Here is a 16,174-nt window from a genome sequence, read left to right as displayed (position 1 = left end):
GGTGGACCCCCCTGCCAGCAGCAGCAGCGGAGAGCATGCTGCCGGGAGGGGCCTGGCTCCCTCATGGGAGCAGGGTTCCCCACAGTGCTCTTGGAGCCCTCATGGCCTTCAGCTATCAGTGTGGCCGCAGCAGGCCCGTCTGGGGCATTTGCGCCATGGCTGCGAGGGACTCTGGAGGCAAGAACCTCCTTAGAGCCTTTGCTCGTGCTCCAAGGAGCCGAAGCGTAAATGTGGCCAGGTGTTTAGCAGAGCTGCCTGCCTTGGAGCAGCCGTCAGGGCGCAGGGCAGAGCAGCAGCTTTTCTCCTCCCAGGTCCTGCTGACCTTCACCGACTGCCAGCGAGCAGCTGTGCATGAGAGGGCCGTGGGACGCATTGCGAGGCTGAGTGGTCTCCTGACCAGTTCTTCCTTGCTGCCGGTAAGGAGCCTGTGGTGCAGGGAAGCTCCAGCCCCCCCCCACCCCTTGTCAGCTCCCCGGAGTGCCCTGCAGCTGCGGGCTCCCTCTGAGGGAAGCCTGGGCAGAGGTTAGGGCCCTCAGCAAGAGCCTGCCCTGGAGCTAAGATCTTGGCCTGCCTCTTTGGGCTTCGCCCTGTGGTCTCTGCTCTCTCAGGAGCCAGCGGTGCCCCTGGCCCATGCAGGCCAGGCCTGCCCTGGGCGCATGCCGTGGGCCCAGCGCGTCTGGCAGCCCTCCGTGCCCTGGGCTGCTGCGCAGCTGCTTTGGGAGCCAGGGCCAGAAGGGGCCACCAAAGCTCTGGCTCACCTGGGATGCAGCCCTGCATGGAGCCCGGGTTCAGGGCTTTGACCCAAGCGCTGCCCCTCAGGCCTGGTGTCAGCGCTACCTCCCTCCCCCAGGCCCGCGGCTGCTTTCAAGGATCCAGTGCCAGCTCTGCCTCCCTCGACCAGCAGCATGTGCCAATCCTGGGGCAGCTGGTGGGGCATCTCACCCTGTGCTGCGCCTACAAGGACGAGGGGAGCAGTCACAGGGCAGCGGATGCTCTTTGGCACCTGTACAGATTCCTGCTGCGGGAAGAGAGTAAGAAGCTGCATTGGGCTGGGTTCTTGCACACACGGGCAGCCAGACCACAGACACTCAGCCCTGTTCTGCTTAGCAGCGGCCTGGGAAACCTTCAGCAGCACCTGCTGCTCCGAGGTCTGCTGTCTTGCTTCACACCAGACCATCTGATCAGAGTCCTTCTGCCTTTCTGTATTCTTGCAAGCCATTTCTCCTTCCTCCGCCTGGCAACAGGCGCAGCCCCTCCCTGGGCGTCCTGCCGCCCAGACTTTCCTGGCATGCCCCCGTTGTCTGCCAGGGCAGATTCCTCCCTGATGCCCTCAGTGGGCCATCTCCACCTCTGCAGCCTTCCTGCTGACCGCCCTGCTTTTCCCCTCTTGTGCAGGCAGGGAGCTGTCGCAGGATAGCCCAGAGCACCTGCAGCTCCAAAGGGACGGGGAAGCTGCGAACCCCTTCTGGCTTTCAGGGTGCAAGGATGCCAGCGAAATGAGCAGGGTAAGGAGCACCTCCCTGGTTGGGGCTGCCAGCCGTGGGGTCAGCATGCGACTTGGATGAAGAGAGGGATGGCTAACACGTGAGGCTGATGGGGCCTTGCGGTCACTGGGTGAGGGCTCGCACTGCCCATGGGTTGGGGCTAGCCAAAGGCTTCCCTCCTGCCCCCAGCGAGCTCTGGTTCCCCGCAGGACCAGTGCATGGGGACCCTGACCCCAACCATCCAGCTCCAGCCCAGTGCCATCACCCAGCCCAGCAGAAGCCCTGCTCCTGGCTCTCCAGGAGTCTCTGTGCCAGCACTGCCCCACGACTCTCTCCAGGGCCACTTGCTACTCAGCCAGGCACTGCTGTTGGGACCCTGGGTGTGATGTATCCGTCTTGGCTGCCCTCCTTTCTCCCATAGCTGTTTGGGAAATACCTCCAGCCCGCTGAGAGGGCCGATATCATCGTCACAGCCATCAGGGGCATGAGAGCCTGCAGCACCTATGACACACAGGCAGCTACTCACATGCTGGATGTGTTTGTGACGGACGATGCCTCCCTTTTGGCGAATGTAAGTAGCCTGTGGGTGGTGTGGCTGAGGCTCGAGGCCTCTGGGAGATTGTTTTTCCCCTGAGTCCAGGCATGCCAGGCACCCGACACCCTCTGAGGCCAAAGTTCTGGGTGGGAGCTGGGCAAACGGCTGCAGGCTGGCAGCAGCCCCACTCGGAGCCGTGTGCCCTCCAGGTGCCAGAGATGGTGAGGTGCCTGTGGAGAAGCGTGCTGTCCGTCACGGAGGAGTCTGCGCGGCACAGCCTGGACAGGGCCTTTCTCAAGCTGGCCTGCGCGTACCCCGAGGAGGTGGTTGTGAGCCTGCTGCGCTGTTCCCCATCCTGCGACAGGTACGGGCCCTGCTGCCTCTAGTGCTTGGGGCCCCGCAGGCCTTAGAGCTCGTCCCGTGTGGGCTGTGGGGGAGAGGGAGATTTTCAGGACTCTGCTGAGGGGCTGGGCCCTCCCGGTGTCCCCGTGTGCCAGCCCCGCTGCCTCAGGCAGGGCTGCAGCAGCCAGAGCTGAGCAAGCCTGGCTGCCTTGGGCCCCTGAGCCTGGTCGCCTGGCTCCCTCCCTGCCCCACAAGGGACTTGAGCTTGGCGGTGTGGTGCCTGCTGGGGCAGGGCCGGCTGGGTGCTGCCGGCACGGGGCAGCGGGCAGCGGGCAGCAGGCAGCGGCAGGGCTGGCGGCCAGCCCAGGCCCTGTGGGGCTGCCCAGGCCACGGCGCTGCGGCTGCGGCACCCGCTGACAGGGCGCTCTGGGCCTGCAGTGCTGCCGCGGCCATGTGGAGGGTGCTGGCATCGAAGCCCGCGGCTGCGGAGCGGGTGCTGCAGGAGCTGCTCAGCGTGCTGGAGGACTGGCCGCTGTATGAGACAGTAACCTCGGCTGGGGATGTCGTGGACGTCTCTTCCCTGGCCGTGAGTTTCTGGAGGAAGCCTCGCTCTCTCCTAGGGCTGCGCTTGCCTCTGCAGGCAAGAGGCAGGGAGCCCTCTCCCCTTCCTCATCTACCGCCAAGCCCTGACCTCCCCCAGGGCGCACAGGCACAGCATGTGAGGGAGGCCACACAGCCAGGGCAGGCACTGCTGCTTCTCCCCAGGTGCAGGGCAGTGCCTGAGCCTCACCCCCAAGCTCGGGCAGCGCAACAGGGACGTCTCAGCAGCGAGAGCTGTCTCTGGGCTTTTTCTGCAGGCAACCAGAGCGCTACAGGAGGTCCTCCAGCAGCCCCCCTGCCTGCAGGTGCTAGAGGAGTTTTTCCCCCGGCTCTTCCTGGCGCTGCTATTCCAGATTTCCTTCACCGCAGAGCTGACACCAGAAGAGGCTGAGATGTGCTGGAAGGAATGCGGAGGGGAAGAGTCCACTCCCACGAGCCCCGTGAGGTGCTCCATCCCAGCCCCACCATCTCTGCCACGGACCTGGAGGCAGGGCCGGGGTGCCAGTGTGAGCTGGTGTTTGCTCTGCACACAGGTTAACAGTGCGGACCATGAAAGCACTGCTCTGCCATGCTGGCTATGAGAATCTGGTGCTGGCCATGGTGAGGAAGAGCGCCTGGGACATGCTCCTCAGCGCTGAGACCCACCACAGCGGAGTGGCTTTGCTGGCCAGGTGAGAGCCCCCTTGTGCCCGCTCTGCCCCAGCATTTCTCCCCTGCAGATGCGGTGCCCCACCGAGCCCGCAGGGGTGCCCAGCTCCCCAAGAAAGGGGCTGCAGCCTCAGCGCTTGTGACAGCGGCCTGGCTGAGTCGAGCGGCCAAGGGAGCTCCGGCTCCATCGCTGCCAGGCTCTGCGAGCTGCTGGGGGAGAGGTGGTGTTGGGAGGCACAAGAGAGGGGGATGGCCAGGGGCAGTTCCCTCCCAAAGGCGTGGAGTCCCCTCCCGTGGGGCCTGGGCTCGTGCCACAGGAGCCCCGGGGTGTGTGTGTGCAGGCAGCCCCGTCAAGGGCAGCCCCCAGGGAAGGGGCAAGGTGCCCCTGGAAGAGCCCAGGGGTGCCTGACTCAAGGGGGCAGGAAAGGGGTCACGTTGGAAGGCTGGAGTTCAGGGCCGGAAGGGTGTTCTTCCAGTCTCCCCTGGCAAAAGGAGCCTGATGACGCTGGGCAGTGCTGCTGGCTGCCAGAGCCGAGCACAACCGTGGCCTTGCCCTGCCTGTCATGGCCCATAGGGCACTGGTGAGAGGGTTTGGGAGGGCAGTCGCAGAAGCCCAGGTTTGCCTGGGCTGCTCAGAACTGACAGTGCCTTCTTCCCTCTGCCAGAGAGATGAGGAAGACCCCAAGACACGTACGTGTTTTCCTCTTCCAACGGCTGACAGCGCTGCTCAAGAGCAAGGAGTCCTGCCGGGAGATCCCCGCCATGGCTTTCCTCGTGGAGGTGAGCCTGATGGCAGACGGTGCCTTTCTGGAGTGCCTCTAGCTCCGGTGCTCTCTTCTACCCACCTGTGGGATGGATGGCAGCGAGTGGAAGTGGGGCAGGGAGTGCCCTGCAATTAGTGCCCTTGGCCTTGGCCCCTCTGTGGTGGGGTAACTCTTGTCGCCACCTGTATTTGATGCCTCCTTTGTGCCAGCTCTCTCTTCAGCAGCTCCTCAAAGGCCTGAGGATAAGAGGCTGCAGCTGGTGGAGAGGAGCAGAGGAGCAGGCAGGGGATCTGCATGGTGTGCCCTGAGGCCCAGGGCAGGGAGTGGGGCCCCAGGGGCTCTCCACACTCCCTGCTGCCTGTGCACTGGGCTTTGTCTGTGCCTGGTGGCCCCTTGTCCTGAGCTGTTGGTGGGATGCAGCGCTGCCCAATGCAGGGAGTCCTGCCGCCATTGCCAGTTTCTCTGTGCTGTGTGTTTCAGCTGCTGGCCTGCAGTGACCTTCCTGGCGACAAGGACGATTTCCTGGGAACCCTTTTGATGTCTCTGCGGAGTCAGTGCAGAGTGATGCGTGGGCTGGCCCTCCGAGGCCTTGTCCTGCTGTGCAAGAGACAGGAGATGGTGAGCAGGGGACAGCCGGGTGAAGCTGTGCAGGCAGCGTGGGGCTGGCCAGGGGATGCTGTAGATATCTCGAGCCAGCACCAAGCAAGCCATCTCCAGACGGTTTGTGTCGCGAGAGTGCTGTGCCCAGAGGGAGCATCCTGCTGCGAGGTGGAGGGGGAGCCTGAGCGCGGGGCCAGGCTTTGGGCACAGGCAGCTTCCGGGGCGCGAGGCAGCAGCCCCCACTCTGCAGAGGCCACCGTGTGCTGAGTGCCACCTTGGGGGTGTCTGCGCTGCGCTGCAGCCTCTGTGCACAAGCCGTGGGTGTCCGCAGGGCCGTGGCAACGGAGCGCTGAGCCTCGCTGGGAAAGGAGCCTGCTAGGGTTGGGACTGCTCACGGGCCGGGCAGGTTTCCAGACAGCATTGGTTACTAACCACGGTGCCCATTCAAGTCTGGCGGAGAAGAGGGCGACTGGTCAGGTGCAGAGGAGACTGTGTTGGCCTCTCCTCCCTCCCTATGCCCCAGACCCGCTCAGGCCCATGTGCCAGTAAGCCCAGCCAGCCAGAAGGTTGCTGCAGTAATTGCTGTGCCAGCTTCTGGGAAGCCAGAGGGGAAGGTGGTGTCTAATAAGGCGGCATTTTTGCCAGGGCAGTCTTTTATTGCTTCAGGAAATGAGGTTGCGTTTCCCACAGGTAAGCAAAATGCAGTACCTGTGGCCACTGGTAATGAGGCACCTGCAGGACGTGGACAGGGACATGAGCACAAATGCCCTGCTGGTGTTCAGCAATGTGGTCCCTGTCACGGATGGATGGAGGGTTGCCCGCATCGCTCCGCTGCTGGCCGAGAAGCTCCTGCCGCTCTTTGATGAGGTGAGGCTGGGGGGAGAGCCCGGGGCCCTGCTGGTGTGTCTGTGAGGCTGTGTGCAGGGTCACGGCTGTGGTGTGTTCCCCTGTGCGTGTGCCCCCGGCGTGTGAATTTGTGCTTCCCACCACAGGCCCCGGGCGCTGCCAGGAGCCTTTTTGCCTGGTGGCAATTGGGATCATTGCCTTGTGCTGCCCATGGTGTCCTGGGCTGCAGGACTGCATCGAAGCAGCCCCCTCCGTGCCCTGGGCAACTGTATTGTGCTTGGCCCCTGCGGCCCTTCCCGAGGCCTGGGCAGGTGCTGCCCAAAGAGCCAGGAGCAGGCCTGGGCGCGAGAGAGCAGCTGTGCCCCATGGCTGCCTCTTTCTGCTGGCGTCTTGAGCTGGGAGCACTGGTGGAGCCCCAGGGCGATGGAGAAAGGCTCCCCGGAAGGGCCAGGCAGGCAGAGCTCAGGGAAGCCTGTCCTGCTGCTGCCCCTCCCTGGAAACGCGCGCTCGACAATGCCAATGTCCCCGCAGCCCCTAGCAGCCCCCCCACGGCTTCTCCCATCCCCGGGGGATCCCAGCCTCTGTGCCAGGCATTGCATGCCCACCCCAGCCCCTGGGCAGACCGTCTGCAGGCCGAGGCTTGCTCCCAGCACCCCGACGGCCCTGCTAGGCACTGTGGCTGGGCAAGACCGCGAGCTCGCGCCTCTCCCCGGGGCAGGCAGGTGAGGCCTGGAGTGGGTGGGATGCGCCCAGGAGGCACTGTGGAGGGCTCTCCTGGGGCAGCTCTTCTGGGCCTCGGCTGGGGGTGACCGGGGGCATGTGGCCAGGGCCAGAGGAGCCGTTTGAGGCACAGACGTCTCCCCCAGCTGTGCTCTCCTGGCTGCAGCCTGTTACAGAAGCGCACTGCATTGCCCTGCCTGGGCTTGGGGCCATTTTGCAGGGTCTGCAGACCTGGCCCACAGCTCCTTGGTGCGGAGGGAGGGTCAGAAACCGTCATCTCCCCATCAGCCACAGTGCCCCCTATGCTGACTGTGGGCTTGGAGCAGGCAGTGCTGAGGTGCCCCCTCTTCCTTGCCTCCAGGAGTCTGGCTGTGTGCGAAAACTCTCCATGCACGTCTTCAGAGATGTGGTGGAGGCTGCAGTGGGCAGCAAAAACCAGCAGCTGAAGATGCAAGTGCACAAGAGCCTGCTCCCACTGCTCTTCCATCTGCATGATGAGAGCCCAGGTGTGGCCCAGGTATGGATGTCTACCCTGAGCGGTCATTTTGAGGGGTGACCCCCTTTGGGTGGGCGTGAGCATCAGGAGCAAGGGCTGCTGGCAGTGGGCCCCTCTGAACATGGGTCACCTTGAGGCCCAACCTCCTGAGTGCCTGAGGAGGGTGCAGAGCCCCAGCTTCCCAGCTGTGCCTGCAGGTGTCCAAGGATGGGGTTTGACCCCCAATCCCTTTTGCCCCTGTGCTCTGCCCAGGGCTCCTGGAGACGGCTGGGCTGGGGCATGCCCAGCCCTCTCCAGGAGGAGGAGACACCTGCTCCCTGAGTTCACCCTGTGGCCCCAGTGTCCTTGGGCTGCACAGAGGTGCAGCACCTGCAAGCTGGTTTGGGGAGCCAACATGTTCCCCAGCCCCCGAGCCTGGGGAAGGGAGAGCCCCAGGGAGGGAGATGCAGTCAGGGGAGGGGCTGGGCCCTGCGTCCCAGGTACCCAGCTCTGGAGCTGGGGCACGAGGCAGCAGCAATGGACGAGGTGTTTGAGGTGGTGGTTGCCCCCCATCTCTGCCCAGGACATTGAACCCCATGGCAGACCCAGGTCCCAGCTGCTGCCTCTTCCCATGGTGGGCCAGGCAAGGCCCCGAGGCTTGCCAAGAGCAGGGGGACGCAGGGTCTTGTCCCCTGGGCTGCAGTGGCACCTCCCCGTCTCTGCTGCTGTGCAGGCCTCTCGGGAAGCCCTCCTTGGCGCTGCCAAGTTCCTGAAGTGGAAGCAGCTCAGGCACCTGGCTGAGACAGCGCAGACATGGAGGATCGGCGAGTGCCTGGTAAGAATGGCCCCAAAGCCCCCAGAGCCAGCCTGCGCAAGGCCTGTCCCCCTCCATGCCCAGTGTGTGGGGCAGGCAGCTGTGCCCCTGGCCCTGGCTGGCACCCAAAGCCGCCAGGCTGGAGCAGCACTCACGCTGCCCTTCTCCAAGCACGCTGCCCTGGCGAGCTCTTCTCCAGGCTCCTCTGCCCTCGCTGCCCCCTGGGATGCTAAAGCAGCCCCTGGCCCAGCTGGGCCTTGGCAGCAGGAGGGCACCTCAGCGTGCCTGGGGAGCAGCCTGCCCTCTGCTCCCTCCGAAGCTCGGCACTGCCCAGCTCGTGTGTGGGAGCCATGAGCGTCCTGGCAGGGCAAGGCCGGGGAGGCCGGTCCTGGGCGCAGGGACTGCCTGGCTGGGTGAGGGGGGGGTGCGCCAAGCCCGTGCCCTTGTGCCCTCCCCAGCTGGAGGGAGGCAGCAGAAGAGCAGAAGAGTACCTGAGCCAGAGCCTGACGTACTTGGAGAGCCCGCAGGAGTCCTTGCGAGAGGCAGCCGTGAGGTTCACTGGTGAGTCCCAACCCCTGGGGTCCCTCTCTGTCCCGGGGCAGCTTGGTCCCAGCCCCGGCTGCTGCGCTAGCAGCAAGAAGCAGCCTTGCAGCTGCAGCTGCTGTGTGCCTGATGCAGGGCCTGGGTGCCTGGGGGCTCCGTGTCACCCTCCGCCATCTCTGTCCACATGTGTGGGGCTGGTGGGGGCCTTGTTGAGTGCCTCACAGCAACGCCCTTGGGTGTTGCGCTGGGGAAAGCACACTGGGGTCAGCCCTGCCCGAGGGGAGGTGAGTGCATGGCCGAGCCGGGGGACAGGTTCGCTGCTGGGGGTGGGCTGGGGAGCAGGATTTCTGAGCGGCTGTATGTGTGCCTAGGGCTCATTGGGCAGCACCTGAGGGGCCGGAGCAAGGAGAAGCTGGAGGACATCTGCACGGGTGAGCGAGGGCAGCAGGGTGTCAGGCAGGGCTGGTGGGAGGCAGACAGATGCTGGGCAGGGAGCTGCCACCCCTGCCCCAGGCAAGGAGGGCTCTGCTGCCCGTGCAGAGCAGGGCCGCTGTGGGTAGAGTAGAGAGAAGATTTCAGGCGCCTTTGGGACGGTCCTGGCCAGCAACTCCCACCTCATCCCTTTCTTGCTCCTGCTGCCTCCTGGCTGTGGGAAGAGCTGGGTGGGACTGGCTGCGTCAGCAGGGGATGCCTGGCGTCTGTGCAGACACGGCGCCTTGATCTCTGCTCTGCTCCTTTCTCTCTCAGCCCTGCAAGGCTTGCAGGAGGACAGCAGCCCGTCCATCCGTTCCCTGGCGACGCAAACCATCCTGCTCCTGAGAGCTCCAGGGAAGATGACTCCCTCCCCAGGCACCACAGAAGGCCTGTGCTACCGCCTGAGGAGACTGTGGGAGCGGTGGCACTGTCCTCTGCGTGGTGGCCGTGTCTGCTGCTGGAGCTCGGCTGCCTCATGATGCCAGGCTGCTCTGCCCGCAGCGGCCACCTGAGTGTGCAGGGAAGTCGGGGGGTTCCTGGCCTCTCTCCCTGCCCGCAGGACAGCTCCGGCCCTCAGGCCCAGCCCGTCCCAGGCTTGTGCTGCCAGTCCCCCCTCTGCTGGGCTTTCCCCAAAGAAGCAGCCCTGTCTCTTCACCACGGCTCAGTGTCTTTTCTTTGGGCAAAGGAAGTGGTGGAAAAGTCAGGTGCTGAAGGAATCGGGGTCACCCTGGGAGGGGGAGGGCACACACACTCTCCAGCAGTCTGGGGCAGCCACAACATACCCCCCTTCCAGCAGTCAGAGCAGCACCCCATTTCTCCGGACAGCAGGGTCAGGAATGGCAGCAGTCTTGACAGGGTTCTGCCCTGCAAAGCCATGACCTCTTCTGCATGAGGAAGGACCCTGCATGAGCTGGCCCCTCGCTGGCGCTGGCTTCCCCTGGTGTGGCTGAGCCCAGGAGTTAGCAGGCTGCTGGGATGCTCTGGTAGGCCCCGCAGGATTTGCCCATGCAGGCACCAGCGCAGCAGGGCCCCGAGCTCTGCACAGGCACGAGAGGCTCCAGCCCCTCTGCAGCCGGAGCTCTTCGGGCACCCTGACTGCAGAAGCCCAGTGTAACAGCAGGAAGATGCTGAGCGTGCCCCTTCAAAGCGATGGCATGTTGTTTGCCCAGAGATTTTACACCTTTCCGATGAGGGTTTGATGCCTGGTGGTTTCTCTCCTTCAAGGCCCTTCTTCTCCATGGCCACAATCAGGGTGATCCCTGCTGTAACGCTCCCCATCACTATTGCTGATCAGCCAGAATTAAAAGCAGGAGCCCCTAAATAGCTGTGCATAAAGCAGATCACCACAGCCCATCCAGGAGGCATCAGGCCTCTGGGCCCCTTGTGCAACCAGCGGTGCTCAGTACATCAGTGCTGCAGAGTGGGGACTTCACTTCACTAGACCCTAACCCCCTAGTCAGTGTCACGGGCTCGGCAGCTCGCCCAGCCCCGTGCGGCCGCTGCCCTCGACCGCTCGGCTCTGGCTCTCCACCGGGCTGCCCCTGCGGCCCTCGGGGAGGGCAGAACCAGCAGTGCCCGTGCGAGCGCTGAAGGCGACACCAACACCCCGCACGCCTTCCCTCCCGCCCTTCTCTCTGCCTGCCGTTGCCCTCTGCCTCCCTCTGCCTGCTTTCCAGGACGCCCCGGCGCCTGCGGTGTCCATGTCCCCGCAGCCCTCTGCTGCTCTTCCCTTGCACTGGGGCCCTCTCTTGGTCTCCGAGTCCCGGGAGAGACGTGTGGAGCATCAGCGCGGGCACCTTGGAGGCGGAGGAGCCCCACCGGGGCCCCAGGCTCCCGAGGGCCGTGTGCGTGGGTCCCTGCAAGTGCCGTAGTGCCCAGCGCCACGGCAGGGAGACGGGGGCTGACGCAGCCCCTTGGGGCTGCCCTCGCCTGCACACGCAGCCCTTGGTGGAGGCATGGGGCTGCCCACTCCCCCCAGGGAGTGCAAGGGAAGGCACTGGGGTGCAGGGGCCGATTGAAGGTGTCCCTTCCCTGGGGAGCGGGGCGCAGAAGAAGGAAGGGGGATCAGGGCTGGCTGGGGCTGGTGGCAGGTGTGGGGCAGCCCTGCCCTGACCCCCCCAGAGTGGGAGGCAGCTGGCACTAGCTGCTGCAGGAGCTGGTGGCGGAGCAAGGAGAGCTGTGCTAGCAGGGTCCCTGGGATAGCTAGGAGAAGGGAGGGGGGGGATGCTTTTGGCACAGCTGATGGGGTGTCAGGAGAAGTCTGCTTGCATGGCAAATTTCCCGCCGGGCTGAGCGCTGAGCCCAGGCAGGGCGGTGTGGGGGGTGGGGGTGGTCCCACCCGGGGGTCCCACCCAGGGGGTCCCACCCCAGAGCAAAGCCCCTGTGCTGCATGGGGCCAGGGATGGGAAGAACACCAGCATGGCTGAGCCTCAAGGAGCAGCCCCAGGCCTGTCGCGGGCATGCTGGGCTTTGCTGAAACACTGCTGTGGTGCCGGGGATTGCACAGGCCATAGCCAGCGCAAGGAAGAAGAGGGAGAAGCGTTCGTGTCCCACCCAAGCCCTCTCGCCCTCCCATTCAGGCTACACCACACCGAGTGTCCCAGGCAAGAGCCCCGCGCCAGCAGCAGGCAGCCAGGGGTGCCCGCCCTGGCTCCGGCCCTCTCTGCCCCCGCAACGGCCAGAGCAGATGGCCAGATCCTGCTCTCACTGCACTGGAGGTGCTGAGCCCAGCCCGGCCGGTGCTAGTGTTGGGGGCAATGAAGGGCTCTCAGTCCCTCTGTAGCACTGCGGAAGCCGTAGCAGAAGTCAGTGAGATGGCCTGCCCCTGCACCCAGCCCCGCTTGGCCCCTGGGCACCTGAGGACTCGGTGGCTGGGGAGGAGCAGCCTGGTCTGCAGCGCTCCGGCGGGGGGAGGAAGCTTTTCTAGCAGTGCCTGTCCAGCAGCTGCAGCGGGCACTGGCTGCCAGAAGCCGAGGAGGTGGGTAAAGCGGCAAATGCAGGACGGCCCAAGAGCTCTCCGAATACTTCTCAGCATTCCCCAAATCACTTGCTTGGTCTTTCCCTGCACTGAGGGCCCTCCAAGAGCCTTATGACATGCCCCAGGGGCCTCCAGCTGACTTGCTTTGCAATCCAGGAGCATCAATGGGCCTTTTGGTGTGGTGCAGAAGCCTCTGCGTGCCCTTGTTCCTAAGCCCCTCACCAGGCTGGTGTGTCTAAAATGCTTAGCCTTTGGACAGATCACCTAAGCCAGGGCTCCAGAAACCCCTGCTGCCTGCCCCGCGTTGCTCTGTCTTTGCTTTGTCCTCTAACTTCTCTGGGAGGCAACGCAAACCCTGAGACACCCAGCAGATAGACTCCAGGGCTGCCCATACACGGGCACTCGTGGCACCATGGCGTGCCAGCAATGCTCCAAGAGGGCGGGGGTCCCATCCTCCTACCGCCCCACATCCTACCTGCCAGTCCCAAGCCAATGGGTCAGCCTGGGGGCTCACATAGCTCTCGAATCCCACCCCAGGAGGATACTTCGCTACTGATGTTTCCTGCTCAAAGGCCGAGAGAAGTGGCTGTTGCCTGCTGGGCCTGAAGGTTTCTAGTCCTCTTAGCACAGGCAGCACCTTAGTCCCAAAGGACGTTATGGTGCCTCTCTCTTGTAATTAGACTGTGGCCTAGGACTCACTTGCACTTCCCAGACTGGGGAGGGGGGACAAGGGTCTGACCTTGCTCCTGGGTGCTTTGTGTTTGTGTATCTCCGCTGTCAGTAACATAGACCAGGATTGTGTCAAAAGGAGTAGTTTTTCAGTTTCGTCTGCTTCTGCTGCTGACTTATTTTTCTTTCTTGCTTAAAAGCATTTTTCTGACTCTTACTGCCATCTTTATTCGTTCAGCACCTTTTGTTGCCTCACCACAGCACCGTTTCACTGTACCACTCCACATCATCGCAATTAAGGTTTTCACAGATAAAATATGAGTATTTGGTTAAGAAGCTCTTGCCAGGACAACCTATGGATTGAAGCATTAAAGAGAATACACATCAAGAAAATACAGCCCCAAGTTTTGTTCTTTATTGCATTTTGAAATACCGTAACATTTTATCTACTGCAATCTCATTCCTTTCTTATGTCTAAACTGCTGTGACTTCAAGAATGACTCAATTTTGCATAAAAGGATCTCTTGCCTCACTAGACCGAGAAGTGCAAGCACCTTCCCCGCTTCGCACCCCCACCCACCCAATGACAGAATCACAGAGTAGCTGAGGTTCGAAGAGACCTCGGGGGATTATCTGTCCTGACCCCCTGCTCAAGCAGAGTTAGCTAGAGCAGGTTGCCCAGGGATGTGTCCAGTTGGGTTTTGAATAGCTCCAAGACTGGAGACTCCACAACCTCTGTCAGCAACCTGTTCCGGTGTTCAACCACCCTCAGAGTGAAAAAGTCTTTTCTTACATTTTCAATCCTCTGCCTGTCCACAAATAGACACATTCATTTGTACCTACAAATTTGTTTCACCTAAATTGCCATCTTTGAAAAATTAGTCTTTGAGTCCCAACTCAATGTCGAGGTTCCCCTAAGAGTAAGCTGAGACAGGCCTTTCTATCCTGTCGTAAGAGCTACCCATGAAAGGCCCCGCACAGCTACCCTTAACCAGATGCCCAAATTTCTTGCACCAAAAAGGTGGTTGAGATGAACCTCTGCCCAGACATCACTGCCTAATTCAGATGCTTCATATTTCAAGAGCTACAGGGCTGAAATTAAAAGTGAGTTGTAAGGATAAAAATGCAACTTATTCTTTACTTATTGTGGTCCTGCTGGGCATCAAGGCTGTACGTGCACGCAGCTCACATCGGCCATTACTTCCGTGGTGGACCAGGGACTCCCCGGCTGGTTATCTGAACTTCCAAGAAAAGAGAGTGGCTGGAGACAAAGGACAGATGGACTGACCCTTCACAATTCAGTAGTCGACTGCTTGTTACAAGAGCCCTCCAGGTAGAAATTTTGGATGGTTTAAGAAATGTCCTCAGGCAATTCCTGCTGTGTCTAGCCCAATGTGTACGCTTAAATGTGTTGGTTACCATCCTGGGTGGAATGTCCTAAAGACTCCCGTGGGTAGGTCTTGCTGCCTAAGTGACCAAATTGGACACAGTTAAGACATGTGTAAAGAGTCAGGAGACATTGTTCTTGCAGAAATGGTCACTTAAGACAGGCTTTTGTACGTAGTTAAGGTGTATCAATAGCAATGGGTCATGCATGTGCTGGGTTGGCCACCCAAGCTTACAGGTAGGTTACAAAGATGGAGGTAGCTTACAAGGACGACTGCTGCAGGTAGGTCATAAGGATGGAGCAGAACTATGGTGCGGGGAGTCTCTCCTGGTTCAGCCGCGGACACCACTGCAAGGACCCTGTCACAGACACTCATATTGCCACTTGGCAGCAGGGTCCTGGGTGGGAGGTTTGGTCCCCTGCATGAGTGTGACCCTATGCCATGATCCCGGTGGATTAATTTGTTCCCTTTTTGCCAGACACCCTGTCTGGGTGCCTGTGGTGGAGGATGGCGGCCCAGGCTGCTCCCGGCAGTGCTGGAAAGAAACCAGGTGAAGGTTTTGCTTGAAGGAGCCCTAAGATCAGTGTCCTTTCTTTGCCCCGTTCTTTTCTAAATCTCTTTCTTTCCTTCCCTGTTTTGGGCTTTGTTTTCCTGGTCTAAGGAGGGGATCTCCTCAAGATGCCTCTGTCTCTGCCCCTGTTCCCTGAGAAAGGGGAGGCAGGGAGAGCGGAGCCCCACTGCCCACCCCGTGGGAGAGGGCTGCAGGGCTGCAGGGCCCCTGCAGCACACCAGGAGGGCCCGGACACCTGGATCCTGTCACAGATCAGGTCAGGGGTTGGGGGCACTGGCCCCCGAGGGCAAACACTCCACAGTCCCACAGCATGAGGGAGATGGGGGACCCCTTCTGGACCCCTGAGTAGTGTCAGGGTTTGGGAGGACTCAAAGGCCCCAGAGGTGTGTGAGGGCCCCGGGGACCCCAGGCTGCTGGTGGAGACCCCTGAGTTTGGCTCTGCTCCCCAGGGGGTGGGTGGCAGCAGTGAGGAAGCAGCCCAGAGGGTCCCTGTGGAGGAGAGCTTTCCTTCGGGGCTCGTTCCCTTTGCACCTCATGCCATGTGTGTCCCCGTGGGGTGCTCACTGGCGTGCATGAGGACAGGGGCAGCGAGCAACGGTCAGGGGGGAGCAGGCGAGGATAGGAGCAGCCCTGAGGGGACCAGACTGCCGTGGGGGCCCTGGGGCACCCCAAGGGCAAACAGAGGTGTCCCAGAGCAGGGGGGGCGAGCTGGCCCTGCGCCCCCTGAGGGGACCCACCCTGCCCCTCCCCGGGCCGGTGACAAGCGTCGCTAGGGTGACAGTGGGGCCCTTTGTGACTGGGCTCCTGTGACACCCCGCGGGGTTGCCAGGCACCCCTGCGGCCTCAGCCCCCGCAGTGTCCGGGAGGACGGTGACGGGAGAGGACGGGAGTGCGTGGGGCTGGCGAAGGAGCCCCCTGAGTGCACTCAGGCCTTTCCCTCTTGTCCCCGGGCAGCCCCGCGGAGCCTTTGCCGCGTCGCCTAGGATGGCGGAGAGACCCCCCAGCCGCCCCAGGGTGGCCTGGGAGGAGGAGGCTGAGGACCGTGGGGTCCCTACGGAGAGCAGCTGCGAGCTGCAGCCCCACGAGGTGCGCACGCCCCAGGCACTGCCAACGGCTGAGTGAGGGGGCACCGCTGGGTGCTCCGCACCTATCTGGGCTGCCCTCCTTTCTCCCGCAGATGTCTGGGGGACACCTCGAGCCCCACGGAGCCTTTGCCGCGTGGCCCAAGATGGCGGAGAGACCCCCCAGCTGCCCCAGGGTGGCCTCGGAGGAGAAGGAGGAGGAGGAGGAGGAGGAGGGTGGGGCCCTTGCAACAAGCAGCTGTGAGCTGGAGCCCCAGGAGGGGTGAGAGCCCCAGGCGCTGCCCATGGGTGAGTGAGGGGCCACCGCTGGGCTGGGCAGGGCCGGGGGCTGCGAGCCCGCCCTGCTCTGCCCCGGTCTCCTGGCTGTCTAGCCGGCTGCTGTGGGGGTGCCGGGCCGTGGGGCCTGAAAGCGCTGCAGCGCTGCGCCCCATCCGCTGGGCACCTCCCAGGCCTGGCGAGCCCAGGGAGCCGCGGTGTCCGTGCCCTGGTGCAGGTGCCCAGCCCGGGGCTGCCTGTGCGCGTGGCCGCAGGTGTGCGGTGGGGCAGAGGGCTCGGCTGTCTCCTCTCCTCTCGCTGCCAGCCCTGCAGCTCTGCCTGCTCTCTTCCTCCCCTCAGCTCCTCACCTGGCTCTGCCCAGAGAGG

Source organism: Dromaius novaehollandiae, chromosome 7 (assembly GCF_036370855.1).
Source record: "Dromaius novaehollandiae isolate bDroNov1 chromosome 7, bDroNov1.hap1, whole genome shotgun sequence".
Lineage (NCBI taxonomy): Eukaryota > Metazoa > Chordata > Aves > Casuariiformes > Dromaiidae > Dromaius > Dromaius novaehollandiae.
Note: the sequence above shows the minus strand (reverse complement) of the source record.